Source organism: Capricornis sumatraensis, chromosome 1 (genome assembly GCF_032405125.1).
Source record: "Capricornis sumatraensis isolate serow.1 chromosome 1, serow.2, whole genome shotgun sequence".
NCBI classification, from domain to species: domain Eukaryota; kingdom Metazoa; phylum Chordata; class Mammalia; order Artiodactyla; family Bovidae; genus Capricornis; species Capricornis sumatraensis.
The window spans coordinates 251,651,870-251,665,901 of NC_091069.1; the positions used below are offsets into that span (position 1 = coordinate 251,651,870).

The 14,032-nt window shown below is 47.0% G+C and overlaps 1 pseudogene; it reads right to left on the reverse strand.

Annotated features, from left to right (window-relative positions):
- Positions 1 to 10,611: 10,611 nt before the first annotated feature.
- Positions 10,612 to 11,719, reverse strand: LOC138085661 (adiponectin receptor protein 1 pseudogene; annotated as a pseudogene).
- Positions 11,720 to 14,032: the final 2,313 nt, after the last annotated feature.

Genomic DNA, 14,032 nt, shown 5'->3' on the forward strand with positions numbered 1-14,032 from the left:
CCCCACCGCGCCCCTACGCTCACCACCTGTGCAGACTGCCCCCCGCCCCCCGCAGATGTAGAGGTTTCTTTACCAACAGAAGCTATCTGTGCCTGCCCTAGACCTGTGCCCACAATGCTCCAAGTGTGTCTGGGGCCCCCGGCTCCACCCTGACACTGCTCCAAGTTCATTTACGCCTGCTCCTCACGCATTGGCATGCCATGTCCATTATTTTAAAGGCTTTGTGGCCACTCCCATCCATGACACTCTAGAAATGTCGTTCCTTAGTGTCCGTGTACCTTTTTAAGACTTGGTTTGACATGTGGACGTTGTCTCCGAGGCCCCAAAGCTGTGACCGCAGGAAGCTGCCCCTCCCGGTGCCCTCGGCCTTGTCTCGAGGGGCCGCCCGGGTCAGCACCGGGTAGGGTGCACATCTCCCTATGTCCGAGGGCAGGAGAGTGGAGGGCTCGGGGTCGTGACAGGGGAGGATGGAGCGGGCTGCTGGGCCCCAGGCATCTGTCTTTGGGGCTGACAGTGTGGACCAGCTGGGAGGCACCTCTGCACTGGGAGCCAGTTCAATAAATGATGCGCGCTGCCCCTCATCTTGGACTCCTCTCTGTGACCTCCCCACCCCTCCCCCCACCACCATGCTCAGACCCCCAAACATGTCAAGGAGCGGCTCCACCTTCTCAGACAAAGTGAGATTCCACCTGCTCCCACCTTCAGGGTTTGGCTTGTATGAGTCTTGCTCGTCTTACTTCTGCAAAGCTGCTTGGATGGCAGAGATGTAACCCCAAATCCAGTGTCTGCAAGTGAGGCCTCCCCCTCCTCCCCCTAGTCATACTGTGCACTCAGTGGCCCTGAGCTTCCCAGTGGGAGCCCATCCCTCTCCACTGCCCCACCCCAGCTTAGCCCACCTATGCTCACCCGCAGAGCCCACCACACACCTCTCCGTGGTGAAGCCTGGGGGACCTAGGCCTGGGGCAGAGGGCTGCCTTATTATGTGGCCCTGGGCCACATGGGCACCGCCTCCTTGGGCCAGATCTGGGCTCACGGGTGCTGTGGTAGGTGGGGGTCTGGAGGTGAGGCGAGGCCAAGCCCTTGCCATAGGTACCAGCATGACCGAGAGTCCGAGCAGCCCAGTGGGCTCTTCCTCGGTGCCCACCCCTCAGCAGGAGCCCCTCTGTGTCTGCCCCGTGAGGAGGCTGCCCTGCTCCTCAGACGCTGGCCAGGTCTCCAGTGCTCGGGCCCTACAGGCACCCTGCCCCACCCTCCGTGCAGTTCACTGGTGGAGGCTGGGTGCACAGCATAGAGGCGCCCGGCTATACTGCAAGCCCAGCCGTTTAGGGCTGCACCTCACTCACCCACTGGACACGGCCAGGTGCAGGCCACAGTTCGGGGCCTGGAGGCGACAGGGATGAGGTGGGCATCAGCCTTCCTCTGGGGACCTCAGTCAGCGGTGTGTGGCCAGTGGACAGGGTGAGGAGTGACTTAGAGAGCCAGAGCCAACCGTGGGGTGGGGGGAATGTAGGAAGTGCTGTGTCAATGCTGGGGCTCGAGAAGCCGCAGGCCGAGGGGGAGCTGAGATGTGGCCCTGCAGTGAACTCATCTGGAGGAGAACAGCAAGTCTAAGGGCAGCCAGGGCAGCAGGAGCTGGTTCAGGGGGGCAGGGGGCACAGGAAAGATGGGGTGGGGCTGGGCCAGGGCACTGGCTCTGGAGGAGGAACACACAGTCTTCCCTTTGGATCCCGAGTGTGCTGTGGGAGAAAGAGGGTCCAGGCTGCTTGCGTGGAGGCCCTCGCCCTGAGGCAAACAGCAGTAGCTGTAGAGACTGCAGCTGAGGGTGGGGGAGATGGGAGCTTGGTTGGGGACATGCCAGGGTTGAGATACGCCAGCCCCACCGTCCAGGCAGGAGAGGCAGGGAAGCAGCAGGCCAGGTGCCACAGGAGGAGCCCTGAGGGGCACCACACAGGACACGCCCTGGGCATCAAGAAGCGGGGTCTCACTTGTGCCACCCGGCCTGGGACCCAGTGTGAGGCCCAAACGAGATGCCGGTGTACCAGGCATGTTGCGAACCCCAGCTGATGCCCGGCACCCGGAGGGGCAGGCCTGCCTGCAGAGCAGGCTCACACCTCCATGCTCACAGATACAACTGCTGTGGATGTTCCTGTACAAGTCTTTGTCGGAGGTAAATACCTAGGAGTGAAGTGACTGGGGCGCATGCCGTGTGTGTCTAAGAAACTGTTGAGCTGTCGTCTGACGTGGTTGGACCGTTGTTTGCTCTCTCCACGTTGCATGAAAGCTCCAGTTGCTCCATGTCCTCAGCAGCATGAGGTGCGCTCGGGCTTCTTAATATTAGCCGTTTTATGGGGTGTGAAATGGCATTTCTTCGTGATTCTAGCATTTCCGTTATGGCACAATGTTGAGCATCTCTTCTCTCCTGAAGTGTTTATTCTAATCTTTTGCCTGTTTCTTACTATGACCTTATGAGATACATCATATGCTTTGTAAATATTTTCCTCCATCTTATGGCTTGTCTTTTCATTCTCTCAGTAATGTCTTTTGAAATGCAAAAGGTTTTAATTTTGATGAAGTCCAAGTTATTGATTTGTTTACGGATTGGGCTTTTAATGTCATATCTAGTAATCTTTGACTAAACCAAGGTCACAAAGATTTCCTCATGTATTTTCTTCTAGACATTTTGTACTTGTATTTTCTCGCTGAATTGCCTTTGCTCCTTTATCAAAAATTAGTTTTCCCTATATGTGCAGCTTTATTTGGGGGCTCTCTAGTCTGTTCACTAATCTATTTGTCTATCTCTATGCCAATGCCATGCTGTTTTGATGACTGTAGCCTTATCATGTCTTAGAGTTGTGGTGGTCCTCCAACATTGTTCTTCTTTTCAAAGTTGTTTTGAGTATTTAAGTCCTTTTTCAATTTCTATATGAATTTTAGAGTCAGCTGATAAATTTACACACACCAAAAGTGTGCTCTGGCTTGATTAGGATGGTGTAGAATCTATTGCTTAATTTGAACATAATGGACAGGTTAACAATATCAGGTCATTTGACCTGTGAACAAGGTATATCTCTCCATCTATTTATGAGTTGTTTAATTTCTTTCAAAATGTTTCCTAGTTCTCAGTGTACAGGTGTATCAAACTTCTGTCAGACTTACCCTGAAATATTTCATATTTTCCATACTGTTTTAAATATTTAACTTTAGTTTATAATTTTTCATTGCTAGTATATAGAAATACAGTGAATCTGTGTGTGTATATATATATATATGTATATATAGTTTCTTAGAATCTGTGCAAACAATAGAAAAGATCAGTGAAGCTAAGAGCTTATTCTTTGAAAACATAAAGAAAATTGATAAACCTTTAGCCAAACTCATCCAGAAAAAGACGGGGGGTCCAAATCAATAAAATCAGAAATTCAAAAGGAGAAGTTTCAAGCAAAACCACAGAAATACAGAAGATCATAGGATTAATACAGTAAGTTCAGTTAAGGAGCTCTGAAGTGAAGTGAAATCATTCAGCCGTGTCCGACTCTTTGCAACCCCATGGACAGCAGCCTGCACCGGGCTCCTCCATCCATAGGATTTTCTAGGCAAGAGTACTGGAGTGGGTTGCCATTTCCTTCTCCAGGGAATCTTACCAACCCAGGAATCAAACCCAGGTCTCCCACATTGATAGACAGACGCTTTACTGTCTGAGCCACCAGGGGACCTAAGGAGCTCAGTCACGTCCTACTCTTTGAGGCCCCACGAACTGCAGCATGCCAAGCTTCCCTGTCCATCACCAACTCCCAGAGCTTGCTCAAACTTGTGTCCATCCAGACGGTGATGCCATCTCATCTTCTGTCATCCCCTTCACTCTGCATAGAAGTTAAATAAGCAGGGTGACACTATACAGCTTTGATGTACTTCTTTCCCAATTTGGAACCAGTACATTGTTTCATGTTCAGTTCTGTTGCTTCTTGACCTGTATAGATTTCTCAGGAGGCAGGTAGGGTGGTCTGGTATTCCCATCTCTTGAAGAATTTTCCACAGTTTGTTGTGATCCACATGGTCAAAGGCTTTAGCATAATCAATGAAGCAGAAAGAGATGTTTTTCTGGAATTCTCTTGCTTTTTGTATTATCCAATGGATGTTGGCAATTTGATCTCTGGTTCCTCTGCCTTTGCTAAATCCAGTTTGTGCATTTGGAAATTCTCAGTTCACATACCGTTGAAGCCTAGCTTGAAGGATTTTGAGCATTACTTTGCTAGCATATTAAACGAGTGCAATTGTGCATTAGTTTGCACATTCTTTGGCATTGCCCTTCTTTGGGATTGGAATAAAAACTGATCTTTTCCAGTCCTGTGGCCACTGCTGAGTTTTCCAAATTTGCTGACATATTGAGTGCAGCATTTTCACAGCATCATCTTTTAGGATTTGAAATAGCTCAGCTGGAATTCCATCACCTCCACTAGCTTTGTTGGTAGTGATGCTTCCTAAGGCCCACTTGACTTTGCACTCCAGGATGTCTGGCTTTAGGTGAGTGATCACACCATTGTGGTTATCTGGGTCATGAAGCTCTTTTTTGTACAGTTCTTCTATGTATTCTTGCCACCTCTTCTTAATGTCTTCTGCTTCTGTTAGGTCCATACCATTTCTGTCCTTTATTGTGTCCATCTTTGACCAACCTAGATAGTATATTCAAAAGCAGAGACATTACTTTGCCAACAAAGGTCCGTCTAGTCAAGGCTATGGTTTTTCCAGTAGTCATGTATGGATGTGAGAGTTGGACTGTGAAGAAAGCTGAGCACCAAAGAATTGATGCTTTTGACCTGTGGTGTTGGAGAAGACTCTTGAAAGTCCCTTGGACTGCAAGGAGATCCAACCAGTCCATCCTAATGGAGATCAGTCCTGGGTGTTCTTTGGAAGCAATGATGCTATAGCTGAAACTCCAGTACTCTGGCCACCACATGCGAAGAGTTGACTCTTTGGAAAAGACTCTGATGCTGGAAGGGATTGGGGGCAGGAGGAAAAGGGGATGAAAGAGGATGAGATGGCTGGATGGTATCACCGACTCGATGGACGTGAGTTTGAGCGAACTCCGGGACTTGGTGATGGACAGGGAGGCCTGGCGTACTGCGATTCATGGGGTCGCAAAGAGTCAGACACGACTGAGCGACTGAACTGAACTCTGTGTATTCTTGCCACCTCTTCTTAATATCTTCTGCTTCTGTTAGGTCCATACCATTTCTGTCCTTTATCGAGCCCATCTTTGCATGAAATGTTCCCTTGGTGTCTCTCATTTTCTTGAAGAGATCTCTAGTCTTTCCCATTCTGTTCTTTTCCTCTATTTCTTTGCATTGATCACTAAGGAAGGCTTTCTTATCTCTCCTTGCTAGTCTTTGGAACTCTGCATTCAGATAGATATAGATTTCCTTTTCTCCTTTGCCTTTCACTTCTCTTCTTTCTCAGCTATTTGTAAGGTCTCCTCAGGCAACCATTTTGCCTCTTTGCATTTCTTTTTCTTGGGGAAGATTTTGATCACGGCCGCCTATACAATGTTACAAACCTCCATCCATATTTCTTCAGGCACTCCATCAGATCTAATCCCTTGAATCTATTTGTCACTTCCACTGTATAATCATTAGGGATTTGATTTAGGTCATACCTGAATGGTCTAGTGGTTTTCCCTACTTTCTTCAATTTAAGTCTGAATTTAGCAATAAGGAGTTCATGATCTGAGCCACAGTCAGCTCCTGGTCTTGTTTTTGCTGATTGTATAGAGCTTCTCCATCTTTGGCTGCAAAGAATATAATCAATCTGATTTCAGTATTGACCATCTGGTGGTGTCCATGTGTAGAGTCATCTCTTGTGTTGTTGGAAGAGGATATTTGCTATGACCAGTGCATTCTCTTGGCAAAACTCTGTTAGCCTTTGCCCTGCTTCATTTTGTACTCCAAGGCCAAAACTTGGAGGGATCTCTTGACCCTACTTTTGCATTCCAGTCACCTCTGATGAAAAGGACACCTTTTTTAGTGTTAGTTCTAGTAGGTCTTCATAGAACCATTCAACTTCAGCTTCTTTGGCCTTAGTGGTTGGGGTATTGGATTACTGTGATAAAATTATATGTCAATAAAATGGACAACCTAGAAGAAATAAACAAATTTCTAAAAATACACAACCTCCCAAGACTGAACTAGGAGAAAGAGAAAATATGATCACACAAATAACCAATAATGAAATTTTTAATATTTATTTACTTATTTGAGTATTTAATTATTTTTTGTGGGGTCTTATTTGTGGCATGGGGGCTTAGTTGCTCTGCAGTATGTGGGATCTTAGTTCCCTGACTAGTGTCCCCTGCACTGCAAGGCAGATTCTTAGCCACTGGACTACCAGGTAAGTCCCACAATAATGAAATAGAATCAGGAAAACAAACAAACAACCGGCAAACAGAAGTCCAGGGCCAGATAGCTTCACAGGTGGTCCTCTACACATTAGAAAGTATCTCTCCTTCTCAAGTTATTTCCAAAAAAATTGCATAGGAAGGAATGCTTCTGAGCTCATTCTACAAGGCCAATGTTGTACTGATACCAAAACTAGACAAAGATATCACCAAAAAAGAAAATTACAGGCCAATCTCAGTGATGAACATAGATGCAGAAATCCTCAACAAAACACTAGCAAACTAAATTCAAAAATACATGAGAAGAATCATACACAGTGATCAAGGGTACTTTATCCCAGGGATGCAGGGATGTCTTTATATCCACTAACAATTAATATGATATGCCACATTAGTAAACTAAAGAATAAAAACCATATGATCCTCTCAGTAGATCCAGAAAAAGGTTTTGACAAAATTCAACAATGATTTATGATTTAACAAACCCTCAACACAGTGGGTATAGAGAGAACATATCTCAACATAATAAAAGCCATATATGTCAAACCCACAGCTACCATCATACTCAGATGCAAGCCCTTCCTCTAAGATCAGGAACAAGACAAGGATGCCCAGTCTCATTACTTTTCTTCAACATAAAGTTGAAAGTCTTAGCCACAGCAATCAGATGAGAAAAAGGAAGAAAATGAATCCAAATTGGAAATAAAGAAGTAAAACTATTACTCCTTGCAGATGAAATGACACTATACATGGAAAATCTTAAAGATGCCACCAAAAAACTACTAGAGGTCATCAGTGAAATCAGTAAAGTTTCAGGATACAAAATTAATATATAAGAATTAGTTATATTTATATTCTAACAGCAAACTATCAGAAAGAGAAATTAAGAAAGCAATCCTATTTACAATTTACATCAAAAGGAATAAAAAGCATAGGAATAAATCTAAGGAGATAAAACACTTATATGCAGGAAACTAAAAGACACTAATGAAAGAAACTTGGAAGACAGCACAAACGGATGGAGAGGGACACTGTGTTCATGGATTGGAGGAATTAATATTGTTAAGATGCCCATTCTACCGAGCAATCTACAGATTCAGTGCAACACTTAGCAAAACACCAATGGCATTTTCACAGAACTAAAATTACCCTAAAATTTGTTTGGAAACATGAAAGACCCCAAACAGCCAAAACAATCTTGAGAAAGAACAAAGCTGGAGGAACCATGCGCCCTGATTTCAAACTATACTACAAAGCTACAGTAACCAAAAAAGTTTGATACCAGCACAAAAAGAGACACATAGATCAGTGCATCAGAATAGAGAGCCCAGAAACAAACTCATGCTTTTATGGGCAGTTACGCTTTGACATAGGAGGCAAGAGTATGCAGTGAAGAAAAGATAGCCTCTCCTATAAATGGTGTTGGGAAAACTGGATAGTTACATGCAAAAGAATCAAATTGAAGCACATTTTCTTACACTATATATTAAAAAAAATAAACCCAAAATGGATTAAGGGGCTTCTCTGATGGCTCAGTTGGTCAAGAATCTGCCTGCAATGCAGGGGACCCCAGTTTGATTCTTGGGGCGGGAAGATCTGCAGGAGAAGGGATAGACTACCCACTCCAGTATGCTTGGGCTTCCCTTGTGGCTCAGCTGATAAAGAATCCACCTGTAATGCTGGAGACCTGGGTTTGATCCCTGGGTTGGAAAGACCCCCTGGAGAAGGGAAAGGCTACCCACTCCAGTATTCTGGCCTGGAGAATTCCATGGACTGTGTAAATTCCATGGATTAAAGACTTAAGTGTAAGACCTGAAAACGAAAACCTACAAGAATACATAGTCAGAATGTTCCTTGACATAGGTCTTTAGCAGAAATTTTTTTTTTTTTGAATATGTCTCCTCAGGCAAGGGTAACAAAAGCAAAAAGAAACAAATGAGGTCACATCAAACTAAAAAATTTTTGCACAGTGACGGAAACTTATCAACAAAATGAAAAGGCTGCCTACTGACTGGGAGAAGATATTTGCAAACAATATATCCAATAAGGGGTGAATATTCCAAAATATACAAAGACTTTATACCTCTGAATAGCAAAAAAGCAAGCAGCGCTGTTGAGAAGCAGACAGAGGATCTGAATAGACATTTTTCCAGTGAGGACATGCAAATGGACAAGAGACACAGGAAAAGATGCTCATCTCTGATCATCAGAGACACGCAGATCAAACCCACAACCAGACACCACCTCACACCTGTCAGAATGCCTATCATAAAAAAGACAACAAACATCAGTGCGGGTGAGAATGTGAAGAAAAGGGACCCTCTTACATGTTGATGGGGGTGTCAGTTTGTGCAAATGCCACAGAGAAGTGCAGGGAAGGTCCTTTAAAAATTAGAATATGATCCAGGAATTCTACTCCTCCGTATTTATCTAAAGAAAAAGAACACTTAATTCGAAAAGGCACATGCACTCTTGTGTTTATTGCAGCATTATTTACAATAGTCAAGTTATGGAAGCAACTCAAGTGGTCATCAACAGATGAATGGATAAAGAACGTGTGGTGTGTATGTGTGTGTTTGTGATGGAATATTACTCAGCCATAAAAAGAATGAAAACTTGCCATTGGTCACAGTATGGAATGACCTTGGGGATATTTTGCTAAGTAAAAGAAGGCAGACAGAGAAAAACAAATATCATGTGATTTTGCTTATATGTGAAATCTAAAAAACAAATGACCAAACATAACAAAAGTGAAGCAGAGTTATAGACACAAAGAACAAGCAAGTGGTTGCCAGGGCTGGGGAGGTAGGCAGAGGAGAGAAAGAGTTGAGGGAGATTAAGAGGTACAAATTTCTGGTTGCAAAATAAATGGGTTGCAGTATGAAATGTAGGGGTTTCCCAAGGTGGCTCAGCAGTAAGCAATCTGCCTGCCAGTGCAGGAGACCCAGGTTTGATCCCTGGATCAGAAAGATCCCCTGGAGAAGGAAATGGCAACCCACTCCAGTATTCTTGCCTGGAAAATCCCACAGACAGAGGAGCCTGGTGGGCTACAGTCCATGAGGTTGCAAAGAGTTGGACATGACTTAGTGACTAAATAACAACAATGGAATGTAGGGTGTTGGGAATATAGTCAATAACTATGTAGTATCTTTGTATGGTGACAGATTGTAACTAGACTTATCATGGTGATCAGTTTGAAATATAGAAACATCAATCACTATTTTGTGTTAACAGGAATTAACATAGTGCTGTAGGTCAATTGTATTTCAAAAACAAACAGGCTCAAGGATAAGTGATCAGGCTGGTGGTTACCCAAGGTGGGCCGGGAAGGGGGATTGGATGAAGGTGGTCTAAAGGTACAAACTTCCAGTTATAAGACAAATAAGTACTAGAGATGTGATGGACAACATGAGAAGCATGTTAACCCTACTGTACATTATATAATGGAAGTTCTTTAAGAATAAATCCTAAGAGTTCTTATCACAAGGAAACTTGTTTTCTGTTCCTTTTTTTTTTTTTTTGCCTTCTGTACTCTTTTATTATCATCGTACTCTTTGCATCAAGTTGCATAGCAATGATAGTAGGTTTCTTTTTAAAGCTTAATATTAAATATTAAGTATCTTTCCCCACTTCAATTATACATTACTCTGCCAAGAAAAAAAAATTAAAACTCAAGTTATCTGAAGCCTGGACACACTTCCATGACTAGCCAGGCGGTGTCAAAGTTGGTGCCTTTGTCCTTCCTGCTTTGTGAGCAGGCCCAGGCCCTAGAAAGATGGGACCAGGTTATAACTGTTTTTGAAAAGTATGCCACAAAAATGGATGGCCTGTTATAAGCCAGGTTACAAAATCAGGTCAGAGGTGAGGGAGGGACAGTTTCTTCCAGAAACAGAATTTCTGAAGAGTCCCAGTCCATCGCTTTTCCCCAGAATGGTGGGAGGAGGCGTCAGAGCTCACGGTGAGCTTCACAGCCTGGTCTCTGGGAGAGGACAGCAGGTGCCTGGCCAAGGGGGCGGCCAGGGGGAGGGTGGCCACGCCTGCTCTCCCCCACCTTTCTCAGGGAGGAAATGGAGAGTTTATTGCCCAGTGAGTGTGAAGTGGGCTGAAGCTTGGTCAGTACAGAATTCTCTAAGAAACAGACAACTCAGACTCTTCCTCTCACTTAAGCAAAGAAGTTATTTTAAAAGTGCTTGGGAAGTTCTCCTGCACCCTTGAGGGGCGGCTCAGAGGAGAGAGTCATCAGTACAGCCCCCTTCCAAGCCGTATCGGAACTCCTGAAGGTTGGAGACACCATAGAAGAGGGTGAAGTCAGCTTCCACTACCAGGACATGGTAGATCTGATGAGACTGGAAGCATGTGTCGAATTTTCCAGGGAAGAAGCGCTCGGGAACGCGTGCGGCATAGAGGCCGACTCTGGTGATGTACATCAGAGCCATGCAGAGGAACCAGCCATCTGGCCCACCATGGTGGCCTTGATGAAGTCCTCTGTGATTGTGAACTGCGTGGTAGGCATGATGCCACTCAAGCTAAGCCCCGGGAACACTCCTGCTCTTGTCTGTCGGTGCTTGGGAGTGGTGAACCAGTCCCACTGTGCCACGATGATGGCAGAGACGCCCAGAACACAGACGACGGATGCAGATGAGCCGTGGCTGTGCGGAGCAGTGGGGGGAGTAGTAGAGCCAGGGTCCAAAGCTCCCCGTGATCAGTAGGGCAATCCCTGCATAATCCAGTTCTGAGAACGTCCGAGAGACTGTCCCTGAATGACAGCAGACGGTGTGAAAGAGCCAGGAGAAGCTGAGGCGGAGCACCGCTCCCAGGAGGAACATCCCAAACACCACCTTCTCCTGAAGGGGGAGCTATGAAGTACATGTTTGGTCTGAGCGTGGTCAAGATTCCCAGAAAGAAAAACAGCACAAAACCAAGCAGGAGGGTCCAGATGTTGCCAGTCTCCGTGTAGATGCAGAAGATGCTCTTGAAGCAGGCCCAGGAGGAGGGCATGGGCGGCCAGTGGCCGTGCAGCAGGTAGTTGTCCTTCAGCCAGTCCGGAGTGCGTCGTATGGGATGGCCCTCCAGCACCCCTCGCAGACCTCGTGCACCAGCTCTCCTCCTTCTCCATGGCATGGTGGGCCTGCAGGGGCCCACACCTCCTCCCCCGCCTCCTGAGGCCCTGGGTATGCCTGCTCCTCTTCAGCTTCGGTTGGGTTCTGATTGCCCGCTTGCCCGTCTTCTCTACCTGGGCTCCCAGCTCCGCCAGCTCCCTGTGTCAGCTGCCCTGTTGCCGGCAGGAGCCCTGTTGCCCTGGGCCACCAAGGGTCCCTTGTGAGACGACATCTGGCTGGTGCCTCAGAGCCCTCCGGCTTCAGCTTGGGGAAAGGGTGGGGTCTCTCAGCCCCAAGGGGCAGAGAGCTCCCTGTGGTGGGAGACAGGCGGGCAGAGGGCTTTAGTGGGGGCTGTGCACCCAGCGCTACATCCTGCATTGCTGGAGACAGCCTTTTTTCTATTTCTTTAATTGTGTCTGTATGAGACATAAGAGATGTGGGTTCGATTCCTCAGTGGGGAAGATCCCCTGGAGGAAGGCATGGCAACCCACTCCAGTATTCTTGCCTGGAGAATCCCATAGATAGAGGAGCCTGGCGGGCTATAGTCCACAGGATTGCAAAGAGTCAGACACGACTGAGCGACGAGCACGCACACACGCGTGAGATGACGGTGGTCGCTAAACTTACCGTGATGATCATTTCATGGTCATAGAAGTCAGATCAGTCTGCTGCACTGATCTGACAATGGTCATAAGCCAAACCATGCTGTGAACCTGGCTCTTGTTTGTTCGGAGAATCTGCTCTCTCCCTCTGGAATGTCCACAAATCACCCCAAAATATCCAGGCCCAAGCACCCTCACGACCACGTCATTCTACATGCCACTGGCTCTTCTATGCACACTGTGAGGGCAGGACATTCACCTTTCTGTAGTTCTAGCAAGGTGTTGGAGAAGACTCTTGAGAGTCCCTTGGACTGCAAGAAGATCCAACAAGTCCATTCTAAAGGAGATCAGCCCTGGGATTTCTTTGGAAGGAATGATGCTAAAGCTGAAACTCCAGTACTTTGGCCACCTCATGTGAAGAGCTGACTCATTGGAAAAGACTCTGATGCTGGGAGGGATTAGGGGCAGGAGGAGAAGGGGAGACAGAGGATGAGATGGCTGGATGGCATCATGGACTCGATGGACGTGAATCTGAGTGAACTCCGGGAGTTGGTGATAGACAGGGAGGCCTGGCATGCTGTGATTCATGGAGTCGCAAAGAGTCGGACACGACTGAGCTGAACTGAACTGAGCAAGTGTGTTTTCCTTATTTCCTCAGATAGTTCTGTTGTTCTTCTACCCTTCTGTATCTCAAGGTCATATAAGTCTGAGGAAGGAAATATACTTGAAAACTCACGGGTGGTCCTTCACAGTGTGGAATAAGAGCAAGAAACCATGAGAAGTAGTGAGATATTAGCCAGCGAGAGTGAATAGGCCCCAAAACAGGATGGTGTTGGCTCAAGAATTGATTGGAGCACTGGGGAATCACACAGGGGCACTTGGAGGCAGAACAGAGGGGAAGAGCTGGGAGGGGAGTGGGCTGAGTGTGGGCGACAGTTCAGTTCCAGGAAACAGAAGTGTCAGGCCTCTCCCATGGCGACACCCACTCCTGGCTGCAGCAGAGCCTGGGCTGGGTCACAGGAAGGGGCTTGATTCCCCCTGGTCCAGACTTGCTGTTGCGTCAGAAAACTCAACAAAGCAGGAGACCAACAAGAAGACCACGGGCTGCTGTGTCGGGTCTTCAGTGTGAGGAGTGAGTAAACCTCCCCTTGAAAGGACCTGGAATTGCTCATGAGGTCAGCACTCATCTCTGCATGGCGCTCCTTCCTGGGACTCGAGTTTAGCGGCTGAATCCAGCTGCTTTAGGAGAACAGAGTGTGAAGTACTCCCTAGAAGTCTGCTGCGGAGCTGGGCTGTGGCCCAATTTTCCTATGAAAGTAATGAATTCAAACACAGGAGACGCTGTTGGGAATTAAAGGAAAGCAAGCGTTTTTGTAAGCTGTGAACACAAACTGGGCCTGCAGCCAATGAGTCTTGGTCCTATTGGCTTGTTGTTACGTATCAGAGAAATAATTCCATATCAAACTGGAAATGTGTTAATGCACTTACATTACTCACATCACACTTCACACCTTCTTCTTGTGAACTCCCAAAATTGCCTGGATTTGTTCTGAAAGCAAGCGTCTCCACCCAGGGTGAGGAGCCTCACGCCCCTCACCGGGCAAGTCAGTGGAATAGGAGGCTCTCAGGTGGGGGCAGTTCTGGGGAGAGAGGGAGGCACCTGGCACTGGGTGAGGCCCCAAGAGGGACATGTCCTCACAGCTAGACAGAGAGACCACACATCCCCATGGCTGGACAGAGTGGACGCACGTCCCCACGGCTGGATGGAGTGGCCTCATGTCCTCACGGCTGGATGGAGTGGCCTCATGTCCTCACGGCTGGATGGAGTGGCCTCATGTCCTCACGGCTGGACGGAGTGGCCTGGCTGCTCTGCTGGGAGCATCAGGGGACAGAGCCAGGGGAGGAAGGGAGAGGGTCCAATGTTCTGATGTTGCTGGTGATCC